The 20,014-nt window shown below is 43.1% G+C and overlaps 1 protein-coding gene across 3 annotated transcripts in view; it reads left to right on the top strand.

Moving 5' to 3' along the window:
- HS6ST2 (heparan sulfate 6-O-sulfotransferase 2) overlaps positions 1-20,014 on the top strand; it is a 349,965-nt gene that overhangs the window by 324,846 nt on the left and 5,105 nt on the right. The window lies entirely within an intron of this gene.

Below are 20,014 nucleotides of genomic sequence, written 5' to 3'. Positions count from 1 at the left end.
GTGGCTCACGCCTGAACTCCAACAGTTTGGGAGGCCAAGGTGGGAGGATAATTTGAGACCAGGAGTTCAAGACAAGCCTGGGCAACATCGTGAGACCTCTATCTCTAAAAAAAAAAAAAAAAAAAAAAAAAAAAAAAAAAAAAAACTGTTTTAAATTAGTCAGGTGTGGTGGCATGTGCCTGTAGTCATAGCCACTTGGGAGGCTAAGATGCAAGAATCAGGAGTTTGAGACTGCATTGAGCTATGGTCACCCTATTGCACTCCAGCTTGGGCGACAGAGTGAGACCTCATCTCTCAAAAAAAAAAAAAAAAAAAAGAAGAAGAGAGAGAGAGAGAGAGATCCCTCCTATGGATTTAATAATCATATCCTGCATTGGGGCAGGGGTGGGTTGAGGTGGAAAAAGGGGTGTGAAAGCCATGTTATAGAGATGGGCACTGAGACTGAGTTTTAAAGAAAGAAAAAGAGGCCAACAAGGATCACTGAGGACCCCAAAGGCAAACTTTGCTGCCTTAGAATTTTGCTGGGGCTGAGGACTGATCAGGAATCTCTGGTTTAAAAATAAATATGAAAGCAAAGATATTAAAGGCAAAGCACAAGGATTTACAGAGAAAATGAGCAGACTGATTTTTAGTTGAAATATGTCCACAATTTATCAATAAGTTATTGGTCCAAGCTCATATTCCATCCTATCACTGTTCTCCTGCACACTGACCTCCATACTCTAAGCAAACCAAACTCCCTGAGTCGCACATTGCCACCCCGCGCCATGGATCATACTATTCTCTCCAGACACATTTCCTGCTCTATCTCTTTGTCCAAATAGGACTGACTTCTCAAGGCTTCATTCTTCCTGATGTTCACAGCTGAAGCAGCCATACCTTCCTCTGAACCTCCAGAATGGGTTTTCTGGACTTCTCCTAGGGGACGCTGTTCATCTGATTTTATCATGTGTATTCATGTCCAAGTCTTCTCTTCCCTTCAAGGCTGCAGACATCTTGGAAAGAGGGCAAGTCCTCTTTATATCTTGACTCCTCTCTTCGCATGGACCGAGCTGGTCCAGAATCTTGAAAAATAGCCAACCACTGATAAATGCTTTCTAGTTAAGAGTTCAAACTATGTAGTCAGGAAGTTCTGGCAGCAAGCCTCAGCTTGTGTTCATTATTTCACCTCTCCAAGTCTTGATTTCCTCGTCTGTAAGCACCTACTTCAGAGTTGTGATTTTTTCTTTTTTCTTTTTTCTTTTTTCTTTTTTTTTTTTTTTTTGAGATATAGTTTCACTCTGTCACCCAGGCTAGAGTGCAGTGGCACAATCTAGGCTTACTGCAACCTCCGCCTCCTGGGTTCAAGAGATTCTCCTGCCTCAGCCTCCTGAGTAGCTGAGATTACAGGCGTTCGCTGCTACACCCCGCTAATTTTTGTATTTTTAGTAGAGACAAGGTTTCACCATGTTGGCCAGGCTGGTCTCGAACTCCTGACCTCAGGTGATCCACCTACTTCAGCCTCTCAAAATACTGGGATTATAGGTGTAAGCCACCACGCCCAGCCTGGAGTTGTGATTTTTTTCAATGAGATAACTCATGTAGAGTGCTTAGCATGGTGCAAGACACATGGTATACATTCCACAATTATTTGCTATTGATGACATTTTTCCCTTAAGGAAAGGTGCAGTCCTCTCTGGCTCCCTGTGGCAATAATCCAACTGAGCCATTATTCCAGATGGAAATCACATTAGGGGGCTTTTGGGCAAGGGTTTGCTAAATGCCCTCACTCACACTATGTCTACAGTGACATTTACCCCATCAAAATGCAGGGAAAGACAGGAACTGGTTTCAACTTGAATTTGATATTTCTGTGGCCCACATGCTGAATGCCACCAAAGCCTCCACTCCCTGAGCAGCAGTTTGTAGAGATGGAATAGCGACAGTTTTTCATTTTCCAGAGTCCACTCATCCTTCCAAGAATCTCAATGCCTCATTGATTCATAATACAGTACATAAAGATTTCATTTTTCCTGCCCACAGTGATACATTATGGAGGCAATCTGTTTTGCCACTGAAAAGTTTGCTTAGTAGAAAAATTTGGAGTTTTGACATTCAGGAAATTACAGTCATCTGTAAAACACGATTGATATGCCAAGGCTAACATTTTCATTGCACTTGCAGAGCCAGAATAACTATGATAAAATATGTGTTACCCCACACACATTTCAGGATCTTTTAGAAACATTAGTTAGCTCTGAGAACCTCCTCCCAGGGTTCCAGGACTAGAATAGCTATCCCCATTAGTTGTTTGTTTGCCACTCACAAGGATAATATCGCCATTGACCCAACCAAGAATCAGGCTGTAAGACAAAGTGATGGCTTTCCCATACCACCAGGTTAAAGGCATGAAAGAGTAAAAAGAGAGAGAGAGATCAAGAATTCCACCCTCTTTTGGAATTGTTAACCAGCCACAAAAAGTATAGGTATAGGTTAGGTAGAACTAGAAGCTGAAGGCTTACAAAAGAGAAATTAGACTGTTCTACATCTGCCTACAATTTAAACTTGTTCTCTGTTTTTTTACACCAAACCTTTTCTTTTTTTCTTTTCTTTTCTTTTCTTTTTTTTTTTTTTTTTTTTTTTTTTTTTTGGTCTCTTTCCACATGCAATTTTCAGTGTTAAATGACATCAAAAGCCTAGGGCTCTGGAACTATCCACTTGTTCAAAATTTGATTTCAGAATGATAAATACAGTAGTTTTAGCTGAAAGATGTAGTTGATTTCCACTGGGATACTGAAGAAGTGGTCCATTCAGGGTCAGGTTTGGCCAGGTTGTGAGCACTTCTCACTTGGTCCTCATGCATTGGGACTCACGGGAAGTGCACAAAGTCTGTGGTTCCAAGGCAAATGACAGGTACCACTGCCTTTGACTTTGGAAATGGCTTAGAGTGAACCCTATTCAGCCCTGGGACAGCTTCTTCAGGTATTGAGAAACACATTCTGCCCAAAGAGTGTAAGTCTGACTCATGAATGAAGCTGTTTTTAGAGGCGTCATAGAAGTCCTGCATGCAACCATATGTGAACAATTATTGCCAGTGCTTACTGACCTTATACTATGTGTCAAACACAATTCTAATTGTTAATTCATTTAGTTATTACAGCCACTCTATGGGACAAGTGATAGAATTATCATTTTCACTTTATGAAGATACTGAAGCACAGAGTCTGAGCATCTCTCCCAAAGTCACACAGCTATCTCATAAGAGGTAGAGCTGGATTCAAATCCTCACCAGAATGGCTGCAGAGCTCATGTTCATGATCTATATTATATTGCCTTGCATGAAGAAATTTTATAAAAGCCCTCTGTTGTCAGACATGCTGCCTGGATTCTCTTGCAAATGCCCCATGCCCATGGTAGGAAGGCTTTCTTGTCCTCCTGAAGCACTTGGCCAAACTTCACTCTCCTCCTGCCCCATGTTAAACCTCTTGCATCCAACAGCTTGGCTTCATTCATTTCCTACCAGTGTTTGCACAGATGCTAGAGGAGCAAGAATAAAGCCAATGGGTATAGGGAGGAGAGGAGATGGATGCCAAAGACAAAGTTGGGCAAAGACCATGCCTGCCTGGGAGTTTTGGTACCCTCCAGCAGGGGAATAAGGGGAAAAGTGATTTCCCAGAGGCATGTTGAGGATCACTTGCCTGCCCCCAGGCTGAAGCTTTGCGGGTAGCCATATTCAGCTTTCTCTCCTGCTGCTCCCCTCTGGGCCTTATTTCAGCTGATTTGGCCACTGACAAGGGAAACTGAGAGACAGTAGAGCAAAGAGGACTCATCAGAATACAATGAGGGGACATAGATGCTGGAGGGATGGAGAAGATAGAGGGGGAGAAAGGGGAGTTACGGCATCAGGACAGGAAAAAAAGATGAAGAGAGAATGATGAAACAACCAGGAAGAGGGGGAAGTCACCGAAAAAAAAAGAGGGGATGCACACAGCATAAGGTGTGACATGGAGGAGACTGAGAGAGGAAGGAAACTGAGGGGAAAGGTAGATGGAGATGTTCGCTCCCCTTACTTCTGTGATCTCAGTCCTGTCCATATGGGCGCTCTGATATGGTTTGGCTCTGTCCCCACCCAAATCTCATCTTGAATTATAGCTCCCAAAATCCCCATGTGTCATGGAAGGGACCCAGCAGGAAGTAATTGAATCACAGGGGTGGGTTTTCCATGCTGTTCTTGTGATAGTGAATAAATCTCACAAGATCTGATGGTTTTATAAAGGGCAGTCCCCCTGCACACACTCTCTTGCCTGCTGCCATGTAAAACATGCGTTTGCTCCTCCTTTGCCTTCTGCCATGACCATGAGGCCTCCTCAGACATGTGGAACTGTGAGTCCATTAAACCTGTTTTCTTTATAGATTACCCAGTCTCGGGTATGTCTTTATTAGCAGCATGAGAATGGACTAATACACTCTCCTCACCACCAGTAGTCTTCCTTGACTGCCTGCTGGGCACCACTGAATGGCTCTTACATTGCATGGAGTGCCAACTAGATGGCCTTGCTCTTTTCCTTCTGTGAGCTCCAGGTACGTTTAGAGTTGAGGCCTGTCTTCTTGTCCTGAATTTGGACACATGACTTTTGTTTTTTTTTTGTTTTTTTTTTTGTTTTTTTTGACTAGGCTATGCACTCTCTAGGAGTTCAGATCAACTGTTTTGTTTGTTTGTTTGTTTGTTTGTTTGTTTTAAGGGACAGGGTCTTGCTCTGTTATTCAGACTACAGTGCAGAGCTGCTGTCGTGGCTCACTGCAGCCTCAACCTCCTGGGCTCAAGTAGTCCTCCCACCTCAGCGTCCCAAGTATCAGGGACTACAGGCACACACCACCACACCTAGCAGGAGGGATGTCTTAGAGATCATTTAGTCCGTCCCCCATGCAAATGACTGATAAGTCTTCATTGCTTTTGACCCTGTACTCCTTATCACCTATCATCCCCTACACACAGGAGGCAGATTCTTAAACCAAAGGAATAAACTTTACATTGTGGGTTTCTGGCCAACTGTGTTGGGGAAGGGCTGTGCTTCCCAGCACTCCTGAACTCATGCCACCCTACAAGACTGGCCCTTGTTGCATGTCCCATTATGGTGTTGCAGAAAGCCCTTCACTGTCATGCAAAATACCTTTTAAAATAAAATGAACAAAGTGGCATGGGGTAGCAAAATGAGTCTGGATATCTAGACTTGGGTTTAAAACATATGTAACTTGATGACTTACTGGCTGTGTGACCTTTCACCTCTCTGTGCACTAATATCAGTGTCTACGAACTGGACTGGGACTGTCTATTTCTCAGTCATGTTGTAAGGCTCTATGAAGAAAATGTGCTTTGTTAAAAATATATATATATTTGCTATAAAGAACTTTTAGAAGTAGATGAGAAAGAGGGTGCTATTCCTTTCAAAATATTTGGAATAATAGCTCTTTAATCCTTGGAAATGAACTGAGAAATATAAATACTTCTAATTATTTAAAAACCTCAAAGGTGACCTGCTCATCACCTGAACTGTGCTTGGTATGCTGAAATGCAGCAATGCCAGTCTCCCAAAAATGTACCTGCCCATATTTCAACTGTCAACACATTCTTTCCACCACGTAGAAGGTGAAGGTCGACAGTGTTCTCCCTGCATGCATTTCTAGTAACACCTTAACTCATGAATGTTAAATGGAAGGAGGTGGGACAGGGGAACAACAGGACTTCAAAAATAGCCCTGGGGAAATCAAATCTTGTTTTAACTTAGTGTGTTCATGACCGATCCATGGTTCTGAAAAGCAAAAAGCGTTTGATCAAAACTGTCCCCAAAAGACCTCATTTTAAATTCCTTTACTTTCTTTGAGCAGAAAGGAATAGGTTTCCTGATTATGACTATTGAAGCAGCCTTTACCTGTGCACAATAGCTGGTCTCCTACATGCTGTGATTTTTGGATGGCCTCCTGCCCCATAGAACTTGCCCTACTGCTGCCTGAAATTCTACCATAAGAGGGCATAGCATTGCCCCTTAGGGGCTGCCCCTTTAAAATAGAAATGCTTCTGGTGGTGCTAAGTACATGACACTTGGACGAAATGAGTTTTTCTAATGACTTTCCTTCTAGATCTCAGATTTTGAACAGACTAAGCCCAGAGAGAGTCCAGTGGGGGAAAGGCTGGAAGAAGGGAGAGGTGTAGGAGGAGGAATGGAGAAGGATGGAGGGCTGAGGTCTCCCAGCTACAACAAAGGACAAAAGAAATAGTAACTAAGCGTGGGATTTCAGACCTCACTGGGGAACATTTGGAGAAGGGGCCTCCTTTACCCTTCCAAGTTGTATTGTGGGTGCAGCAGTCTATCCTGACTGGTGAAATGCCAACCCGGGGACCTGAGGCACTGCACCAGCCAGAGGTGGGGTCGTTCTGGGACTCATTTCAGGGCCTGTGTAGTTTAGGGGACAATGCCCTTTGTTTCTGATTGGTGGGAGAGGATAAAATGGAGCATCCTGGGTGATTTCAAGGCTTCATGCTAGAAGGCTCATCACTTAACCCACCAGTCTGAGTTCCCATAAGGTGCTGGGCCCTGTGTTGACAGACAGGAGAGATACCAAATAGTTTGGCTCTTAAGGAATGTCTAGCCTGGTTTGCAAGACAAAATAAGAGAAATGGAGTATGCAGCCATTTATCTGAGGCTTAACGTGCAACAGAGAAAACATGGGGGAGACACTGAATTGGGAGTTGGGAAACCTGGGTTCTGGTCCTAGACCCACTGCTGACCAACTATATATCCTTGGGATAGTCACCTCCTTTGTTTGAGGTTCAGTTTCCTCATCTGTAAAATGGGAATTTTATATCTTGTCCTGTATACTTCATGGGATTGAGTGAGAAACTAAAGATATAAAAACAGTGGAAACCTGTTTAAATTTCTGATTGTTATTAATCAGCCCTCCCTCCCTGCCTCCTATCTTCCCACCTTCCCTTTTCCTGTCCTTCCCTCCTTCCCTCCCTCCCCTCTTTCTTCCTCCCTTCCTTCCCTCTTTCTGTCCTTTCCTCTCTCCCTCCCTCCTTCCCTTCTTCCTTCTTTCCTTCCTTCCTTCTCTCAGGCACTGATATCAATGAATTTTCTTCAGATGACTTTTCTGAAAAACTATTGTGAGAAGGGCAATGTCGTTTAGAGTAATTATCTCTGGCCTTATATCCACTTTACAGTGAGTCACTATTTCTGAGAATTAAGCTCAATTCCAGGCAAAAAAGCCCAAGCCAGGAGGGAAGGCTCTGTAGGTGGCTCATGCAAAACACAAGCAGATCTCTCTTCTCATTGACATGTCCTCACAGTAAATGATGACTTGAAGAATCCGAGGCAGGTTCTGCCCTCTAGCATTTGCCTTAGTTGGAAGGTCAGGGTCAGACATCTGTGTTAATGTGGGCATTGACTTTGAGTCCTTCTTTATGGGTGTCAAGTCTTGCAGTAGAGAATAAATGAACATCAACCAAATAGAGGGGTTGCCTTTGCCTAAAGGTCATTCCAGTTTGTTGGTCATCTTAAGGATGATATTCAGGAAAGTGAACAAGGAGTCAGAGACTTGGTTTTGGGTCCCTTCTGTGCCATAAACTGGCCAAATGACCCTGGATGAGTCCCTATCCTTCACCTCTGGGTTTTAGCATTCTCATTGCTAAAGTGATTGGAACAGGTGACCTCTGAGAGGTCTCCCAAACCATCTACTGTGTGAAAAATATGAGTTTGTCACTTTCATCTGTGAGTGGCTCTCATTGGTTCCCTTCACAGGGAGCTTGCCTTTCATTGGGTGGCCAGTTTCCACACATGGAACATGGCTCTTACTCAACGAGAAAGTAATCCAGAGCTCATTGTGTGCATGGAGGGAGGTGTGGAACACTCTTGGACTCCCCCTTGGTTGAACTGCCCCCAACCATGATGAGTAAAATGGCCCCACCCCCTTTCAGTGAAATAAGATCCCGTTTTGCACAAGATGAGGTTTGTAAAGTGCCACTTAAAAAAAAAAGATTCTATTCTGTCAAAAATTATGGAATGTTCATGCTTTCATCAAAGTAGAGCCATGGCTTATATTTTACAACATGCATAGCTGTCTAATTTCACATACTGTTTTTCTATTCTGTCACATTTTGGACAAAAATGTCTTTTCTCTAAGATTCAGGACATTGCAGTGTGACGTAAAATTGCAATCTGGAGGAACATACTGTGCGTGGAGAAGGGATGATGAGGGCAACTGCCCCCTGACTCCCCAGTACTAGGCCACTGATTTCAGGGAAGGTACCTTTTTTGCCTTAAAGGGGAAACACAGTTGTCCAAAGTCTCTATGCCATGAAAAAGAAACCTCTGATGCACAAAACTTACAGAACGCTTGTCAGTTTCAACACTAACATAACCTTCAAAATAATTCCTTCTGCTCAATCAGGATCTTCATGTCTTCAGTCCTCCTTCCTGTACTTGCCCCAGTTTGACATCACATTCCTTAGCTAGAGAGGTGGGATGGGGGATGGATGAATGTTTTTCACCACCCAGTATTATCATTGTAAAGAAACAAGGCTGTGCCTGTTACTGTATAGAATGCTTATTTCCCCACACATGTAGCCCAGCCATGTTATTCAGTAATTATGCCTTTTGTAGCTTGAATATCCAAAGGAAAAACTTTCCCAGGTGAAAGGAGGCATGACCCTGCCAGCCCTTGAAATCCTGAATAGCTCCAATTCTTCACAGTTTAAATGGTTAAAAAGTTCTGTTGCCCCACACCCCCTAGAAAAAACCAGGGTTTGCACTTCATATCTCTCAGCACCTTAAAACAATATTAGAGCTCATTAAAATCAACCCAGGGCTCAAGAAGGGAAGCCTTCATTTAGGGGGAAAACTTTTCCCCTGTGCTGCTCTGGAAAATAGCACAATGCTGAGTGCAAGTATTTTACCTGACTAGGTTTCCTCTAATGATTTTTCCAAAGCACAGTTAGGGTACCTGCCTCCCAGACAGCACATGTCCAGGAGGCCCAGGTGAATGCGTGGGCCTGCCTACCACCAGCCCAAAATTGCCTTAATATTTATTGACTGCCTACCATGTGAAAAAGGCCTCTTACTTGATTTCTTGTCTCTGTGGAGGTCCCTAAAGAAATGATTCTGTGTGTCTCTGGATTTCTTACAATCTAGAGACATGGAAAGGGAGCTGGCTATCTGGTTTCGGGATCCGTGAAGTATGGTCTAGAAAAGGAAGTATGGTCTAAAATGGTAGCCAGCTATACCCTTGCCCCCGGTCCCCTCAGCTCTAAAATGCTCAGATCCCAGCCCTACGGTTCTGTAAGGGGCCCACAAAAAACACAGAATTGGATCCCTCATTTCACATCCCAGCATATCCAACTGCCTCCTACTCAAATGTCCTGCTGCATTCAGGCCAGTTATGCTCCTGGCCTGTGACTCCTGAGGCTGTGCTCAGGCACATATGAGAATGAACAGCCCAGTGGGTGAGGGCACACACCTTGGAGGCTCAGACACTTCTGTCAGTGAGGACACAAAGACTATATATATATATATCCCCATTTTATCTTCATAAAGACTCTATGGTTTTAATGCATTGTAAATGAGAAAAGTAGAAGCACAGAGAGGTTAAGTTATTTGCCCAAGATGACACAGCTAGTAACTGCCAGAACTGGAATTTGAACTCAGGCAGTCTGGCTGTAGATCAGCATTGTCAAATAGAAATACAATGCAATGGATGCACCTTGAGGCAATAAGCATAAGCGAATTAATGCAGGAACAGAAAACCAAATATTGCTGGGTGTGGTGGCTCATGCCTATAATCCCAACACTTTGGGAGGCCGAGGCGGGCAGATCACTTGAGATGGTCAGGAGTTTGAGACCAGCCTGGCCAACATGGTGAAACCTCATCTCTACTAAAAATACAAAAATCAGTTGGGCATTGTGGTGCATGCCTGTAATCTCAGCTACTCGGGAGGCTAAGGCAGGAGAATCACTTAAACCCAGGAGGTGGAGGTTGCAGTGAGCTGAGATCACACCACTTCACTCCAGCCTGAGAGAGAGAGAGTGAGACTGTCTTCAAAAACAAACAAACAAACAAAAACAAAAAACCAAGTATTTCATGTTCTCGCTTAGAAGTGGGAGCTAAACATTGAGCACACATGAACACAAACAGGGAACAATAGACACCATGGACTGCTTGGTGGTGTGAGGAAGGGGTTGTGGGTTGAAAAACTGCCTATTGGAAATTATGCTCACCACCTGAGTGATGGGATCCATACCCCAAACCTCAGCATCATGCAATATACCCATGTAACAGTCCTGCACATGTACCCCAGTATTTGAAATAAAAGTTGAAATTCAAAAAAAGAAATATGATGCAAGTCACCTATGTAATTTTAAATTTTGTAGTATCCACATTAAAAATGGGAATACAGATGAAATTAATTTTAATAATATATTTTATTTAACCAAATATATTCACATTATTATTTCAACATGTAATCAGTATAAATAATTAATTCATGAGATATTTTCTCTGCCTCTAAGTCTTGGAAATCTTAGTATGCTTGAAAACTTAAAGCAATTCTTAGTTCAGACTAGCCACATTTCAAGAGCTCGGTAGCCACATGTTGCTGATGGCTACCATATTGGACAGTGCAGCTCTAAAGCCCTTTTCATGACATACACTGACTAAAATGGAGACATTAACACCTATTTGATAGGTTTTCCGAAAAAGCTTCTAGCGTAGTGTCTGACATACTGTAGGCACCTGTTAAATCAAAACATTTATTAGTTTCCTATCTGTGTGCTCTTTGCTAATGTCAGAATGCCTTCCACCCACCCTACCACCATACACGCACCTAGTCAAATCCTTCTTATCCTTCAGAGTCCGTCATATTCCTCCTCCTCTTCTATGAAGCCTTCCTTGATGACCATAACAGTCAACTCTCTCCTCCCAACTCATTTCTCACTTAATCTTTGTATGATACAGTTAGCACTGAACTGTACTGTGCCTCTATCTGCCCCCTCCCCCACTGAATAGTAGTCCTATCTCTCCAATTCTAAGCTCTTTGAAAGCTGGCACCCATATACATGCAACTTCCTCACCATGCCTACAGCTCTAATTATGGCGACTTCTAGGTCACTCAGAGTTGATACGTTGTTCATGGATTGATTAAACATTTGTCTTGCAACCCAAGGCCAAGCCCCTCACCTCCAGGGCTAAAAGGGCACTATGTCTCCTCTTTGCACATGCCTGTTTTTGGATTGAATGTCATGAAAGTACCAGTTTTATTACTTTTTAGTTAAGGCTTGAAACATGCAGGGTTTTATGTGAATGTACTAGTCAATCAAAAGGCAGGACCAAAGCAATGGATTCCTAGGACAAGAGGCACTAGGGGTGTTTATCTGAAGAGCAAACCATGGTAGTCCCAGTGGGGACACTTAGAAATATCCCCAACCTCCTCCCGTCCACTGTGGCATGGAGCTTATGATTCTTCCCCTCTGCTCACTCTTGTTTCAGGGTTGGGAGAAGGAAGAGAACCAACCCCTAGCTCTGGCAGTTCCAGATGCCAATCCTCAAGGGATTTGACAGAAGATGTCACATAGAAACACTCAGTAAGCCAAGAAGATCCATATGCGGAGGGAGGAGTTCCTAGAAGGAAAGTCAGGCAGGAAGCCTGAGTGTGTCAATCAGTGTTAGATCTGGTCTCCATGTGACTTGGACAAATCATATCCCTTCATGGGACCCCGGTCCCCTCATCTGCATGCTGTAGGGGTTTTTCATAGAAGTTTCTTCCACCTCAAAAATACACTAACTGTTAATGAACTAAGACTCACAAAATAATTTTAGAATGCAAAAAATTGGGGGAAAGGCAGTGTAATCTACAAAACTTTTCATGATGCCAAGCAATTGGATGGATTCTGGGTAAAGGCCTGCAACTATGGGTCATAAAGTTTGGAATTTCACATCTTGTTAAAGAACTCAGCTTTCTCACTGTTTGCAAAAGCCCTTAGATTTGTGTACTTTGAAACCTACTGTGCTTTGGGAAAGAGGAGAATGATTTCTTTTAAAAAGAAGTAAATATCACCAGGACTGATTGTGTGAAGAATTCCACCTTGAGTTTGAATTCAAAGGCATTAGAAATCTTCTTTATTTTCAACAAAGAAAAAAAATTTCTGCTTTGTTAAAGAAAAACAGTCACATAGAAAAACATCCTTCTGTTTAATGAAAACCCATTTGTGCTCCTTTGAGCACGCCCCACAATACACACAGATGGGTTTACTTTCAGTTAATCAGAGGAAAAGAATCAATGAATGAAGGTGTTACTTTATATACACAGAACTGTTCCTTTGGGTGAGGTGTGAAGAAGAGCAGAAAACTCCTGCAAGGAGAACTGAATAGCATGTTTGGTGGGTGCAAGACTTCAGCCTCTTCAGATTTGATTTTGTGTCTGGTAGATCTTGTGTCTCATAAGTCTTGCTTGTCTCATAGATCACTGTGCTCCCAAGAGTTTACCTTGCTCCCCACCTCTCGTGGGTTGCCCAGAAAGTCTGGCTAAGTCAGCAGCCCACAGCATGAACTTGAAGGGGAAAGGAAGAGGTTCAGCATGCAGATAATTTAGGTCTTTCTAGTGCTGTGAAGACAATTAAATGAAGTCATGTGTCACACTGCTCTATGTAACCCACTGTCTACAAATGCAGCAGCTCACTCTTCTAACTAGATAAAGCATGACTACTAAGCCACAAAACTGTTGTGACAAATGTGCCAAAAACAACACATCTACAGGCACATCTGTCTGCTTCAAAGTATTCCCCTTGTGAAGTCCCACACTTCTTTTATGAGACTGCTGCCACTGCTGGTAACAGCATTTATTAAACTCCTATTTGGGGACTAATAATATGAGCCACACAAGAAAAGCACTTAAAACAGCACCTCCAGGGCTTAAGGGGTCCAGCTCTGTCAGAGGCATGTTTGCCTTTGATTCAATTTACCATACTTTTATTTAGTTTGTGCTCACATATTAATGTTGTTTTATTTGAACGCCTTCCTCCTTGCTTTGACCCAGTCATTTACTTGCAATGGGAGGATCCATGTGGTTGCTTTAGACTTCATTAGCCAAGGAAGGAGACCAGACCTTCAACATTAATGACTCAGTGTCATATACAACCCCCCAACTATTGGCAGAGTTTACTTAGGACCACCGACCACAGTTCTTTTTCTACCACTCACTGTTTCTCTTGCAACAAGATGTGCAAAGGCTGAACTTTTATTTATATATATATATATATACACACACACACACACACACACACATATATACATATATATACACATATATATATACACACACACACACACATACACACACACACACATACATACATATATATGCTACAGGTATAATAAAATGTTCACTCCTATTGATTTGGGATAAGAATTTGTTTCCTTTCTTAAATTAACTTTTTGTTGATCACTCCTATGACCTTAACTGCTACGGGTTTTCTGGCCTTCTTCTATTAAAAAATGTCTTTGATATTTATTTCCCTTTTGAGTAGTGCAGGGAAAACCTTATCATGGCCTTTCGTGAACCAGGAGCCTCAAAGGAAAGCAAATGTTTACAGCATGATCCTCAGAACTTTGCTCAGGCAACATTCCCTGGACTTTCCCTTGACAGAAATGGGTGCCCCCAGGGTTTCTCCAAGGAGTAGAGAGGAGTTAGGGCTTGCACTTGGGGGCACAGTTGGCTTGTCTACACTCTAGATACCACCTGGGATTTCTGAGAGACTTCTGATCTCTGAAGCCACATGCCTAGGACAATGATTCTCAAACTCAACTATGTGTACATCAGAATTTCTGGGTGGACTTCCTAAAATGCAGATTGGCAAGCCCCAGCCTTTGAGTTTCAGATTCAGTGAGTGGACCTAAGAGTGTGCATTTCTAACAAGTTCCTAAATGATGCTGATGCTGATGGTTCTGGGCTCACACTTTAGGAACCACTTTTTTAGTTTACTCATAGAATCAGAAGTCCTGGGCTTGTGCCCTAGCACGGGTATGGAAAGAATACCATTTCTAGAGTGAGAGAGACCTGAACACCCCTGCTTAACTTGAGGCGTGACCCAGAGTCACGTCATCTCTGAGTCTCAGTTTCTTCATTCTGGAAAAGGGAATAATAATAATAATTCACAGGATTGTTGGGAGTTAATGTGTAAGTGTCAGGCACAGAGCCCCCCCAGCTCCTGGCTATGTAGTTGGTGTAAGAAAGTGTCCTCTTCGAGCAGCCAAATGTTTACCCTTCATGGGGGTTGGTGAGTTCTTTCAGGCCTGGTTGAATGTGCCATCCTAGGTAACTAGCAGACACAAAGAGGGTCTTATAAAATGACAGGCCTTCAGCCCAGAAATAGTTCTGTTAGGTAGATAGATTCTCAGGAGCTATTGGCAAGGTGTGATTTGGGGGCAAGCCCCTGCCTGTCTCTCTCTAGGCCTTGATATCCCCACCCTTAAAGTGAAGGGCTTGACCTAAATGATTTACTGTCTCGAAAGTTTCCTTCTGTTCTGACAAGTGTAGGATTCTGTGACTTAGAACTTGGGCATTTATTTCAGAATGGTCTATTAAAAGGAGAATAAAAAATAAGATTCTTGTTTTTAACCATTTAGTTATTTTTAACGTCCTTAAACTTTCCAGCCTTCTTTTAAACTGGGATACTGCACAAAAAGTCAGAGACAACAGCTAAATATAACTAAATCTCCTTCACAGCTACATCTCCTTAAAATGCTCCATTACAGGTATAAAATGTTATATCTGTTATTTCATAGTGACATCTAGTGGCTTTTCCTTATCAAAGAATAAAATACACCTTTTCCTATTTGCTTGTCATAAGCTCTGCTGCTTCTGCTGCAGAAATTCATTCAACAATCTTTTATTAATTGCTTACTTTATGTCAAACATTGTGCTAGGCCCTGGGGATATTATGTTGATAAACGATACATGGTCCTTACCCTCCCAGAGCTCATAGTCCAGTGGAAGAGGCAGAAAAATCACTTGACAATCCCAGCACATTGTGATACATGTTACAATGGGAGAACATCAGGGCGACTGGAGCAGAGAAGGGGGTGCTTAATTCTGTCCAGAGAGGTCAAGGAAGGTTTTGCAGAGAAGACAGTTTTTGAGTTGAGTTTTGAAAGACTTTGCCAGGTAACCTACAAAGGATAAATAGAAGTCATTCAAAAGAGTAGGCAGTCCATACACAGAGGCAAAGCACCTGTGGAGTCACTGCCTGGGACTTCGATTTGGAAAATTCCTCATATAGGGTATAGAGCAAGGTTTCTCAACCTTGGCATTATTGGCATCTGAGGCAGGTTATTTCTTTGTTGTAGGGGGACTGTGAATGATAGGATAGCTAGCAGCATGCCTGGACTTGACTTACGAGATGCCAGTACCAACTCCCTCCCCAAGTTGTTACAACCAAAATATCCCCAGATATTGCCAAGTGGCCCAGAGTTGGGGGTTTGAGGAGTGGAGATGGAAGATCACTCACAATTGAGAAAGACTTGTATAGAGGGAGCTCACTTGAGATAAGGCTGGACAGAAAGAAAGGTGGTTGCTGGGTTCCACAAGGCTGTCTCTAGCATGTGGAAGAGCTTGGGCTTCATGTCATAGTTGATAGGGAGCTATTGGGAGGGCTTAATTAGGGAATGACAGGTTAGGTATGTGCCATCTAAGGGTGTGGAAGTGGCTTGGGACTGGAGACATGAAGGGTAGGACGGGATGCTACTGCAATGTTTCAGGAGAGAAGTGATGAAGTCCTAACCCCAGGCAGTGGTGCAAAGGATGGATTTCAGAGCTGTTTAGAAACTAGAAAGGACTTAAGGGAATGTTTAGCCCTTAGTAGTGAGGGATTAGAGGAGTCAAGGATGGCCCCTTGGTTTCTTGCCTGGACAACTCTTTCATTTGTTGCTATTATTTCCACAATTGCTTATCAGTGATAGGAAAAAGTTGGCCTAAACTTGTAGACACAAAGCAGGTTCACTGCATTGTTTATAAACTTATATGGGTTTGGTGAAACAGAACACACTCATAAGCAACAAGTTACATAAAGTGGGTTTATTACTTACAGATAGGCAGCAAGGGACAAAAGAAGCCTAGGATCCATTGTGAACTGGTTTCCCAAGACTCAAGAAAGTTGCCTGGGTGAATGAGTCTCGACTAAGCATGCCTCACTTGCACCATCACTGAGGGACCCCAAAAGGCAGCCGTTCCTGAGTTATATACCTCAGGGACCATGTGACTCCTTTAGCAAAGCTTTGAAGGACATCCTGCTTCCAAGAGAGAGAGGAATAAAGGCTAGGCTGTCCCAGGTAGTTCCTCCCTATCTCAAGATGTTAGATTCTCCAGGAAGGACTGGAACAAGGCTCTTGCTGTTTCAGGCAGTTCCTCCCTATCTCAGGATACTGCACTCCAAGCACATTCTACAGTTATTCTTAAGAATGACAAGCAAAAACGAGGGGAGTACTGTGTTGGTACAAGGCCACCCAGAGAACTGTCCTTCAATAGAAAGTGGCAAACCTTTAACTGCGTAGTGCCTGTAAGGCACCATGGGCATACAGAAGCACCAATCAGCCATTCAATTAACCCATGTAACCCAACTGGGAGTCATGGCTCCAATTAAAAAATGTGACACCTTGTCATTTTAATTAGGTGATACGTTTGGTCACAAGAAAGTCCTGTCCAATTACTACTAAGTGAAACAGGCAGAGTATGATTTTCCTGGGGCTGAACTGGCCTCATTCAGTTAAAATTAAGTCAGTCCATTCAGCAGCACCCTTCAGTTTCATGTCAACCTGAAGAAAGATTTCCAGCAACTATCAGAGACTTGCTGTCACCTGCATCTTACTCTGTTTTGGTCAATGCCTGAATCCAGGCATTGCCAACAGGAACAGGAAAGTATGGTGAAGACATCGGGGGATATAATCAGAATGTAGATGTCTTTTGACAAGCTTAGATTTCCTCCATCAAGAAGAGATTAAACAGGGCCACAAATACACTGCATCAGTTCCTGACAATATAGATTGAGTTTCAGCGTGGCATATATGTGAAAGAATGAAACAATTGAGCTTACTGTGTATCAGTGGTGTGGTGTGGCCGCCAAAATGGTCCATGTGATCTGAGACCACATTAAGAGAAATGGTGTCAAGAATGAGGGAAGTGATAGACTGTCCCTTCTTGTTGCTTGTCAGATCATGCTTAGAGGGCCATGTTCCAATAAAGTGGAATGCATTTGCAGGCAGACAACAGAATAGTGGGGCCTTTAAGCTATATAGAGAATAGTTGAAAACCATTTTTAGCGTAAAGAAGAGAATCCTTGGGGTAAATGCTGTCTTCAAATATCTGAAGCCACACAAGTGGAATTTTAAAAAGATCCCTAAATAGACCATGATGGTCTGGAAACTACCACTTTGTGCTGACCACTCCGTATCTTATCTTCAGTTCAGGTTGCTCTCTGAGTGCCAGATCTGTTCATTCAACTCTACTCAGATATCCTGCAGGCACCTCAGACCTTTTCCAGAGCCTTAGGAGGCATCCTTAACTCCTCCTCTTTCTCCCCTGAATCCCTTTTGTCACTTTCACCTGCTAAATATTTCTCTAGTCTGCTCCTCCTTCTCTTTTGCCTTGTCTTCTGCAGTAACCTCTTAACTAACTTCACTAATTTCATCTTCACACACTATACATAATGACCTTTCTAAAACACAGACCTCATCGTGTCATTCCCCTGCTTAAAGCCCTTCAAAGCCTCTCTGTTTCCTGTGGAATTAACTTTGAATGCTTTAATATGGCATCTGTGGCCTTTCACAACCAGGTCCTGGGCTCCCTCTCCATCTTCAATTCCTGCCACTACTCCTTCACTCCCCAGGAAGTTTTTTGATGCACATTTCTCTTGCACAGTAGGCTGATTTATGCCTCTGTGCGTCTGCCCATGCTGACCCTTTTGTCTTGTCTTATACTCCTTTCCTTTCTCCTTGATTCATTTTTTTTTTTTTTTTTTTTTTTTTTGAGATGGAGTCTCACTCTGTTACCCAGGCTGGAGTGCAGTGGTGATATCATGGCGCACTGCAGCTTCTACCTCCTAGGCTCAAGTGAGCCTCTCACCTCAGCCTCCCAAGTAGCTGAGACTACAGGTGTGCACCACCACGCCCACTAATTTTTCTATTTTTTTTCAGAGACAGGGTTTCACCATGTTTCTCAGGCTGGTCTCGAACTACTGGGTTCAAGTGATCTGCCTGCCTTGGCCTCCCAAAGTGCTGGAATTGCAGGTGTGAGCCACCGTGCCCAGTTGCCTCATCTAATTCTTATTTGTTTTTAAAAATAAAGCTGCAGAAACCCTTGTCTTATCTTTAGGCTAGGTTAGAAATCAGTGTGAGGTGTTTTTTATCACACCCTTTACTTGCTCCAAGCATTCGTAGCACACACAATTGCAACACTTTCCCCGAGTTTCCATGTCTTATCCTTGTCTGTATCCCCAGTGCCTGCCGCAGTGCCAGGCACACACTAGGTGCCGAGACTAAACAAGTCTTGACCTGACCTGACCACTGAGGGAAAACTGGCCACGTCTCTGTTTGCCCCCCACTCCAGCCACATTCCCCAGCGTGTTTCTCATATTGCCCTAAAAGCTCTTCCTTGGATATAATGAGCATCCTGGATTCTTTTTCTGACATAACCTCCAAGGTATTACCTTTACCTGCCTTCCTACTTCCAACACACCATGCAATTCAGGAGACCCCTGGACACTGGACACCTACCCTTCAGCAGATCTTTCTTTCTTTTTACATGTGGAATATTTCTAAGCAGCATCAAGTGCTTTCAGTGGAGGCATTCTAGGTCTCCAAGGCTATTTGCCCTGGAAGAAGGGGGCTGTTAACACTCACTGAAACTCTGCAGGTATTGTCATCTGAGTCTAGGTGGCTGTCATCAACAAGGCAGCAGTGTGTGTATGTGTGTGCCCCTCTAACTTCTCTGCTGCAGTGATAATCCCTACAGTGTAGACACAGAGGCTGCCTACATTGGGGCTGTCTGTATTTCCTAAGGGCACTAGGTGACCTTCAAGTTGAATGTATACTGGATCCACACACCCATAACATGAGAGGCCCTCTCTGAAAGTCTGTCTCTGTGTTGCCTTCTCTCTATCCATGTTGGGGTAGGGGTGGTGCTTATGAAACATTGATTGTGTCATTAACCCTGGTGGTTGGGATCTATTTGCTCTGAAAGACTAGGAACAGTGTTTAGGAAGGAGAGCTGCAGACTTGCACTGTGGTGCACTCTTAATATTTACCAGAAGATGTCACTGTAGGCTTGAACCAATACAACAAATTAGGGCAAGAGGACTTCCAGTTAAGCATGAAGGCGACTCCATTTTGGGGGGTTAAAACACCAAGCAGCCCCCATTACAATGCATGCCTGGAAAAGCTGGTTGAAAGGTTAATCCAAATGTGTCGCAGGCCTTAATAAATTTCTTTTTATTTTTCCAAATAATCGGACTAATTGCCACTAAACTGTTGCCTCAGGGCTATCATAAAGGCTCAATAAATATGCACTGAATGGATGAATACTAAAACTAGGAGTGGAAGGAGGGAACCCAGGGCTTTAGTAGTCATCTTTGTTGGTAAAGGCTACTGGAAAACAAAAGCTACTACTCTTTAGCAGTGGCTCCTTATGGAGATGAAATTTAGTGGCACCAACAAAGTCAGGTCCTAGGGAAAGTAGTGAGATAAGTGAAGGTGCTCTTGGCCCCTTTTCCATCCTCACTCCCAGATGCTTCTCCTGTGCCCTATGCTTGTTTCTTCCTAAAAAAATATATAAAGTGATTTATTTTAAGAAAAACCTTCCTGTGATTTTTTACAAGGCACTTGGAAGATTATCCAGAGTTTTTATGTCATGAGGCATGTCCCTAGCTCTCTCCTTCCTCTTCCCCAGCATAGTTCATCAAGTAAGCAGTTAAAGAAGTTACTGAGATTCTGCTTAATGCCA

This window comes from Macaca thibetana, chromosome X (assembly GCF_024542745.1).
Source record: "Macaca thibetana thibetana isolate TM-01 chromosome X, ASM2454274v1, whole genome shotgun sequence".
In the NCBI taxonomy this organism is placed as follows: domain Eukaryota; kingdom Metazoa; phylum Chordata; class Mammalia; order Primates; family Cercopithecidae; genus Macaca; species Macaca thibetana.
This window is presented reverse-complemented; position numbering and strand designations above follow the sequence as displayed.